Genomic DNA, 8,480 nt, shown 5'->3' with positions numbered 1-8,480 from the left:
AGACGGAATCTAAGACTTTAAAAATATCACAGTATTAAAAATTGAAATGTAGACAATTAGAATTGTATCTAAAATATTTGTCCCAAATATTTAAAACTTCCAGGAAAAATCTTGGTACTGTCTTCGGCACTCTAGCTTTTTTTCTCTCCCCAGTTAGTGCTTTTTCCTACCCCTCCCTGCAGTTCAGTCTGTCCTGGTCCCCACCGTGGCTCCTGCTGCCCCCGACGGTGTCGCCAGGCTTCCCTGACTTCCCTCTAACCTCATGCTTTCAAAGGATAGGAACAAGCAGGTAAATGGGTGCATGCCCTTGCAGAGACCCAGGGCTTGAGGCCACCTCTCCATTTTTCTAGTTGTGGCTGACTTTACTGGTGGGATTTCATCACAGTGGGACTGAGGGTAGTATTATGGGGCAGAACCTTCTAAGGGTCCTTCAAATCACCCTAGCAATTGCCCTTCCACTGTGTCTGGCTCTAGCTAGAACCTGCTCAAAAGGCAAGTGCGTCCTCTCCAGGCCTGGGGGTCGGCGGGGCATGAATCTGACCTCCACCTTGCCCTCCCTGGGGACCTACTCCTGCCCCACGGTGCATCTGCCCCGGGAATGACGTCTGTCTTCGCCTCTGTTTAGACCGATGGAGCTCTAACCTTGAGCTGTTCGTCCCCTCAATAAGCTGTGGTCTTTGGCAAGACAGTCAGCCTCTCTGGGCCTCAGTCCCGGGTTAGCAGAGAGTGGGAGCGTAGCCCGGGGCAATACCGTGTCACAGAGCTCCGCGCTACTGCATGCCATAGACGAGTGTGATTTGCCCTGGGTTGGATTTGTGAGGGTGGAAGATCGCGGGGAGTGGACAGAAGCTCGGGCTCCTACTGCTGGGGCGGGGTTGGCCGAGAAGGGTCTTGCTTGCCCTGAGAGCGGGGAGCGGGTCCGGTCGGGGAGGAGCTGAGCCCTCGGATGCCCCGTCAGAACCCTATGAAGGTACCTAGAGTTAAGGGGAAACAGCAGCAATGACCTTTCCGTGACATTTTACACTAAAATGTGCCCCAGGCCCTGATCTGCAGCGGGCGCCCCGGGGCAGTGCACGACTCGCAGAAGCGTCTCCACCTTCAGCGACCGCCGGCGTCGTCGGTCCCCAGGCTTCGCGGAGCTTACGTCGGGTTCTTGCCACCACCGTCGGACCTGGCGGGGGCCAGGGCTCCTCCTACAGCCCCACGGAGCCTGCATTACTCTGCGAGGGCTTCTCTCCGCGGCGGGGGGCGGGCTTGGGAGCAGGAGGCGGAGTCGAATTTGGGAAGGAGACAGGACCCGTTCTTTCCAACACCCAAAGGCTTCCTGCAGGAGGTGGCGTGGATTTCGTGCTAACTTACTGATCGTCGCCCCACGACGCGGGGCTTTGAGTGGCCTGGGTCCGAGCGCGCGGCTGCAGCCGTCTGCCCGGTGCGCGGCGGGTCCCTCGACCAGTCCCCCGCGCGGCGGGAGCGCAGAGCGCCGCCTCGGGCCGCCGCAGTCGGGGTGGTTTAGGACCCGGGGCGGCTTCCCTGCGCGATTGTGGAACCGGTGGGGGCCGCGGCGGCGCGGGCTGTCGCACACAGGCTTCCCGGCGCGGTCCCGCCTGCGGCTCCGACTCTCCTCCGCGCCCACCGACTGGCGCCGGGATGACGGGCGCACTGTTCAAGGGAAACTTTTGGGTAAGTCGCCGGGCGACAGCCAATCGCCGGTTCGGGACCCGGCGCGGGCCGGAGGCCAGCGCGGAGCGCACGGCGGGCGGGCGCCCCGGCTCCCCAGCTCCCGCGCCACTCGGTGCCCGTGCGCCAGGCGCCCGGGGCTCGGCGGGGCCCGGGCATGGCGGGGTCGGGGCCCCAGGCCCGCTGCTCGAGGGGCAGAGCCGGAGCGGACGCCGGGTTGCTACTCCCTCTCCGTCCCGGCCCTCTACCCCCGCGCGTCCGCAAGTCCCGGGGACCGGACCCCGGGCCCACACTCCGCCGCCCGCGCCCGCAGCAGCGCGTGCTCCTAAGGACGGGCGCAGCCCGAGACACCTCGGCGTCAGGACTTTAACCCCTCATCTCACAAGCGAAACGGAGACCCAAAGGGTGGAGGACCTGTCCGGGGAAAGTCGCTTTTGGCCGCGGGGGAGGATTTGGGGGAACCTGGAGTGGAGGCCTGGGAGCCTCACCTGGCTGGCAGCGGTAGTCGCCTCCGCGGGATCGTCTTTTGCAGGAAACGAACAGCCCAGAAAGGGTTGTCTTTGCTGGAGCTTTGCCCTGTCTGGCAGCCCTGTTTTCTCAGCCCCCTCCCCAGGGCCTCGCCCCAGCTCGTCGGGGCACCATAGAAAGACAGATGTTGTGTGGCTCCCTACCAGCTGGTGGGGGCATCCACGGCGGGGAGGCCGGCCCGGTGTGGAGGCAGCAGGTCTGCCTGTTTCTTTCCTCTGCCCGGTCCTCTTCCCCCTGTCGTCTCGCTCTCCAGGCGCCTCTCAAGGGTCCCTCCTTCAGAGGAACTGCCTTCTTCCCTTTAGGACCAGCCTGGGAAGCCGCACACCTCGAAGCTGACCCACAGCTGCCAAGGGGATCCTGCTTGCCCCCCATTTAGCTTCTCAGCTGCCTAGCAGGTCCCTCTCCCCCACTGTGGGCTGCTGGGTAGGGACACCTGGCTTAGGGACTTCAGGGAAACAGTTTAGACCCTGCTTGTGAGGTGTGTTCACCGGAGTTTCTGAGGTTCTCCTGGGGCACTGCCCCGCTGGAGGGTGCAGGCATGTGGCAGCTTCTCGGGCAGCGAAGGACCTCACAGCTGTCCCTCATAGGGGGCCTGGGGATTCTTCAGGTAGGATATAGGACTTTGGGGTCCCAGACAAGCACTGCGGGGGAAAAAGGGCCTGTGTAAAGTAAACTGGAGAATGAGGTGCGGGCCCCAGAAATAAGGAAGTCAGCAGAGGAACTGGTTTGTGGAGAGAAAAGGAGAAGGAGGCAGAAGTGGTATTAATACTTAGCCACAGGTGTAGCACCAGCAAGGCCAAGGCCAGCAGAGTGCTAAGCCCCCCTCTGCCCCAGCCCACCCTGGGCATCATGCTAGGGTCGCTGGATATATGGGGAGGTCTTGGAGGAGGGGACAGGGTGCCAGGGGAGGGGACAGGGTGCCAGGCAGCAGGGTTTGGAAGTAATATTTTAATATTTCAACAACCATGTTAGTGAGTACATGTCTGGTGTGTGACATTCTGGGTTTGAGGGGCTGGTGGAGATGGCCCTGCCCCTTGGGAAGGATGTCCCCGTGAGAGCTCCTGGGACAGCATGAAGTACAGGAGGATCATCAGCAACCAGCCGAGGTTCTGAGGGGGACTGCCCGGGTTTGAGTCCCAGTTCTGCCCCTTACTAGCCAGGTGACCCTGGGCAGGCTACTTCCACCCCCAAAGCCTCAGTTTTTCCATGTATAAAACTGGGGATAATAACGGTGTCTACTCCATAGGATTGTTGTGAAGAACGTTTAGTACAGTGCCTGGCACACAGTGAGCACTTGTAGCTGTCAGCTATTATTAGCAGTGGCACAGAGTGACAATGAAAGGAATTAAGTGACAGTTACTCAAGGAGAAAGAATAAAGATATAAGTTCAAAAAGAAGCACTCTTAGTGAATGCCTGTGTTTGCGGAGGAAGAGAAAGGGGACAGAGAAATAGAGGAAGAGTTGAAGGGGTACAACCAGGAAAGAGCCATCACAGGCCCAAGAGAGGGCCATTCCAAGGAAGTTGAGAGACCCATGGTCAAATTAGGTACATGTTCCTGAAAAGGTACGAGTCAACACGCACTTTATAAATAATCATGCTTAAATGTTCCATGAAAATGGAGCCTTTTGGTGGATCTGTTTCAATGAGTCTCTTTAAAACCGAGATTGGAGCTGGCATGTGCCTGCAGTCCTAGCTACTTGGGAGGCTGAAGGCAGGAGAATTGCTGAGCCCGGAAGTTCGAGGCCAGCCTGGGCAACACAGTGACTCCCCATCTCTCTCTCTCTCTCTCTCTCTCTCTCTCTCTCTCTCTGAAATTGCATCAGCCCCAAGTGAGTTTGCCTGATATTGGTGCACACTTGTGTGTTGTCTCTCTTCCACCCTTCCCTGAGCATGCCTTTTCTGTGGCAATTTGGTTAAGCTGTGCTGTGAAATTTATCTTGGTTAACTTCGATGGTACCTCATCAGAAAAAGACAGTGACATGGTTATGGTTTCCAGAGCTCCAGGGAAACAGCCGGGCCACGGTAAGGAAAAATGGCAGTCCTTGTTGTGATCAGACACAAGCGTCCTTCAGATGTGGGCATGCACAGGTGACGGTAGAACCTGTTCCGGAAGAGGTAGATGAAAGCAAAGTTCTCTCACCACCGGGGATTTCCAGGCTCCTTACTTGGGTGTGAGGCCCCACCTGTCCCTGAACCTCCTCTGGATACTTATTTTGACTGGGCTTTCCTGATTCCTGACGCTCCTGGTCCAGAGAAGCTTCCTAGTTGCTGTCTCAGCACCCTGTACCTGCAGTGGGTTGGGCCCCTCTCCCTGCCTGGGGATTGACTGTCTGAATTTGCTTATGGCCCTGCTGTCGACACAGGGCTGTACTTCTGCTCCAAATCTTTGACCAAACTGGAATCTTGGCATTCTGGGTCTTAACCAGAGTTTGAAATGATGCTGCATCTGGCTTTGCTCAATGGCTTTCTTTGTACAGTCATCCCTTGGTATCTGTGGTGGTTTGGTTCCAGGACTCCCCTGCAGATACCAAAATCTGTGGATGCTCAAGTCTCTGACATAAAACGAGAAGTATTTGCATATAACCTACACATATCTTTCTGTATACTTTAAATAATCTCTGGATTACTTATAATACCTAATACAATGTAAATGCAATATAGATAATTGTTATACTGTATTGGTGTTTTACTTATATTTTTTGTTATTATATTATTTTTTATTTTACCTTATTTTTTTTGGAATATGTTTGATCTGTGGTTGGTTGAATCCATGGATTTGGATATGGAGAGCCAACTGTACGGTGCTCTAGATTAGTGTGGGAGGCTGCTGGGTTTTTTTTTTCTTTGATTAACAGAAGAAAACAGGTTATCATAATAGATCTTCCATGTTGGCCCCACGTGGTATTTTGTACAATGTTCAGACTGTTGCTCTAATATTTAAATACTCTCTCTTGGACTTTATTGAAAGAAATACATTAGAAAGAAAATACATACATGTATATATATGTAAATTTGGCCTAAAGCTGCCTCTGTAAATAGGGAGCTGCAACCTAACTTAGTATATAAACAAGCTGCAACCTATCTAAGAGTATATTCTTGTAACAAGTAGCTGAGTCTCTGCCAATCAAAACAGTTGAGCTCTCAGCCAATCACAGGCTGGAAACTGCTCAGACATGCCCAAATAAGGCAACCGCCAAACTATAACCAATGAGGCTATTTCTGTATGTCACCTCCTTTTTCTATCTATAAATACTGCCTGCCTATGTTGCTGGGTGGAGCTCTCTGAACCTTTACTGGTTCAGGGTGCTGCCTGATTCATGAATCGTTTCTTTGCTCAAATAAACTCTGCTAAGTGCTGAGATTACAAGCACAAGCCACTGCACCTATAAACCGAATTTAATTTGTCAATCTGGTTCCTAGAAACACACCACAAGGGCTATTTTGTATTGTCTTGCCTAGTGGCAAAAGGCAAGGTGGAGTCATTAACAATTACCTCTTCTCCGATTCATTCTTCCTAGAGCAGCCAGAGGGAGTTGTCTTTAAAATAATTGCCCAAATCTTTTTATCTTGTTTTATCTTCTTAAAAATTTAATAAGAGAGGCATAGGACCTATCTTTTAAGGAAAATAAAAAATTCCTATTAAAATGCATAAAGTGAAGTACGTAAAATAAAATCTGGACGTAGAAAGGCATAGAGCATTTTTGGCTGGAGGAAGTTAATGTAGAATTTTTTTTTAAAGTTAAGGTAATACAAGCACAATCTTAGCTCTTTCTTCCGATAGTTATCACCACTTTGTAAAGTAATATAACATAATATGATTATACTGCTCTTTCTTGATAGAGATGCTTTGAACATTATCTATTTATTTACTACTACAATGGAAAATTTAGCTCTTTTATATCACCACCCCTACTTTGTGGTGGCTCACGTCTGTAATCCCAGCACTTTCGGGAGGCAGAGGTGGGAGGATTTTTTAAGCCCAAGAGTTCGAGACCAGCCTGAGCAACATAGTGAGACCCCCATCTCTACAAAAAATTTAAAAATTAGCCAGGGGTGGTGGCATGCACCTGTAGTACTACCTACTAAGGAGGCTGAGGCAGGAAGATGGTTTAAGCCCAGGAGTTCAAGGTTACAGTGAGCTATGTGTTGCCACTGCACTCCAGCCTAGGCGACAGAACAAGACCCTGTCTCTAAAAAATAAATAAATAAAAAGGATTAATAAAATTATATTACTAGTTTTAACTTTGCACTTAGAAAGAATGTCAAAGTTACGGAAATCTCAAGAGTATAAAGGGTTCACATATAACTTTCACTTGGATTCCCCAGTGTTAAATCACATTTGCTATAATAGTCTTTCTTTCTCTAGATAAGTATTGATACATATTTTCCCTGAACCATTGAAAGTAAATATTACTGTTTGTGTTGTCACGGCAAATAAAGATTGTTTACTTCAAAGCTAAGTAGTATAATATGATTGTATCTCCATTCTTATTTTTCCTGGACTTTCTAACTGCCTTTTTTTGGGGGGGGGCATTATTTGCCTTTATAGGAGCCCTCCTCTTTCTCTCTGTCATTGTTTTTTACTGCTTCAGCATATCAGGTATTTACAAAAATCCTTTCCATCTGCATCGTCTTGTGGCGATCCCCTTCCGGGAGCCCTTGGTCCCCGCTCCAGTCTGGACTGGTTATTTTCCAGGCGTGGTGCGCAGCTGTCATCCTGGGCTTCCCTTCAGTGCTCTCTTGAATTGGAGCCACGGTTTTTCAGATCCCATGTCACCTAAAGAGCTCTTAAAAACAAATCAGGTCATGTCATTCCCCTGCTTACATTCCTCCAATGGCTTTCCATTGCACTCGGTCAGTCCAATGGCTGACCGCGGCCTACGGGGCCCTGCTGACCCAGCCTCGCTTGCCATCTCCCCCTCACTTACACTACTGCAGCACCTGTAGGTCAATTACCAGATAATGCATCCTCGTTCCCTGCTAACCAGTTAGCTTGCCCCTGCCACCTGTTCTCAAGGCGTCCTGTGTGTCTCCCTCATAAGGCACATCCATGATATTGTAATTACCTCTTTATTTTTCTTGTCTTTATTTCAATAGATTTAGGGGGTACAAGTGTTTTTTTCTTACATGTATGAATTGTATAGTGGTTAAGTCAGGGCCTTTGGTGTACTCGTCACCCAGATAGTGTACATTGTACCCCATAGGTGTAATTACCTCTGTAATGTCTGCTTCCCATCAGACTGTAAGATCCACGAGGTGTACCTGGCTTGTTCAGCACTGTATCCCCAGCTCCCAGTGGGGTGCCTGGCATACCAGACCCTCAAAAGATATCAGAAGGAATGAATGAAGAAATGAAGGAACAGTGAGAGATATATGGGCAGTGAATGGAGGTTACTCATCCAAGTAAAACGCTCCGTCCTTACATTCCCTTTAGAGGAAGTGTCGTTCTTTGCTTTTATTTTATTTTTTTATTTTTATTTTTAAAAGGGCTGGAGAGCGCCCATGGGTCTTGAACCGCTCTGACAAGGCAAAGAGGTTGTTAAGACACTCTCGAAGGAACGGCTGAGCTAAAGCCAGCCCATCGTTCTTTGCTTTTAAAGAACCTGTTCTACTATGATCGGCTGGTGGCCTTGTGCTCAGGAGAATGGCATTGTCCAGGATGTGCTCTAGGTTCTCTAGAAGCCCTATACCTAAGAGGGGGCACAACACCCACATAAAGAGCAAAGTCCACACACTTGGGGTTCACCCTCTCATGGGAGACCTTACGACCAACAGAGAAAACACAGCCACTGTTTGAAGAGAGGAACTTCTTCCCTATTCCCCATGTAATCTCAGGCAGTTCAACTCAACAAATGCCTACGAAGTCTCAGTACCAGCCTTGTGGTAGCTGCTATGGGATCACAGAGAGATGGACACACAACATCTCACCTTTAAGAGATTATTATCTACTCAAGAAAATGAGTCTCACATGAAACTTGATTTTTATTTTCTTTTAGAGACAGGGTCTCGCTCTATCATGCAGGCTGGAATGCAATGGTGCGATTATAGCTCAGTGTAACCTTGAACTCCCAGGTTCAAGTGATCTCCCTGCTTCAGCCTCCCAAGTGGCTAGGACTATAAGTATGCGCCACCACACCTAGCTAACTAAAAAAATTTTTTTTATAGAGATGGGTTCTCACTATGTTGCCCAGGCTGGTCTTCAACTTCTGGCCTCAAGTGATCCTCCTGGCTTGGCCTCCCAAAGTGCTGGGATTACAGGCATGAGCCATGGTGC

The 8,480-nt window shown here is 50.4% G+C and overlaps 1 protein-coding gene across 1 annotated transcript in view; it reads left to right on the top strand.

Moving 5' to 3' along the window:
• Window positions 1–1,303: 1,303 nt before the first annotated feature.
• PSTPIP2 (proline-serine-threonine phosphatase interacting protein 2) overlaps window positions 1,304–8,480 on the top strand; it is a 90,678-nt gene continuing 83,501 nt past the window's right edge. Inside the window, exon 1 of the mRNA XM_012642639.1 lies at window positions 1,304–1,680. The gene's annotated coding sequence lies outside the window, so the exon portion shown is untranslated. The remainder of the gene's footprint in view (window positions 1,681–8,480) is intronic.

This window comes from Propithecus coquereli, unplaced genomic scaffold (assembly GCF_000956105.1).
Source record: "Propithecus coquereli isolate 6110/MARCELLA unplaced genomic scaffold, Pcoq_1.0 Scaffold181, whole genome shotgun sequence".
Classification (NCBI taxonomy): domain Eukaryota; kingdom Metazoa; phylum Chordata; class Mammalia; order Primates; family Indriidae; genus Propithecus; species Propithecus coquereli.
Note: the sequence above shows the minus strand (reverse complement) of the source record. Positions and strands in the feature narration are given on the sequence as shown.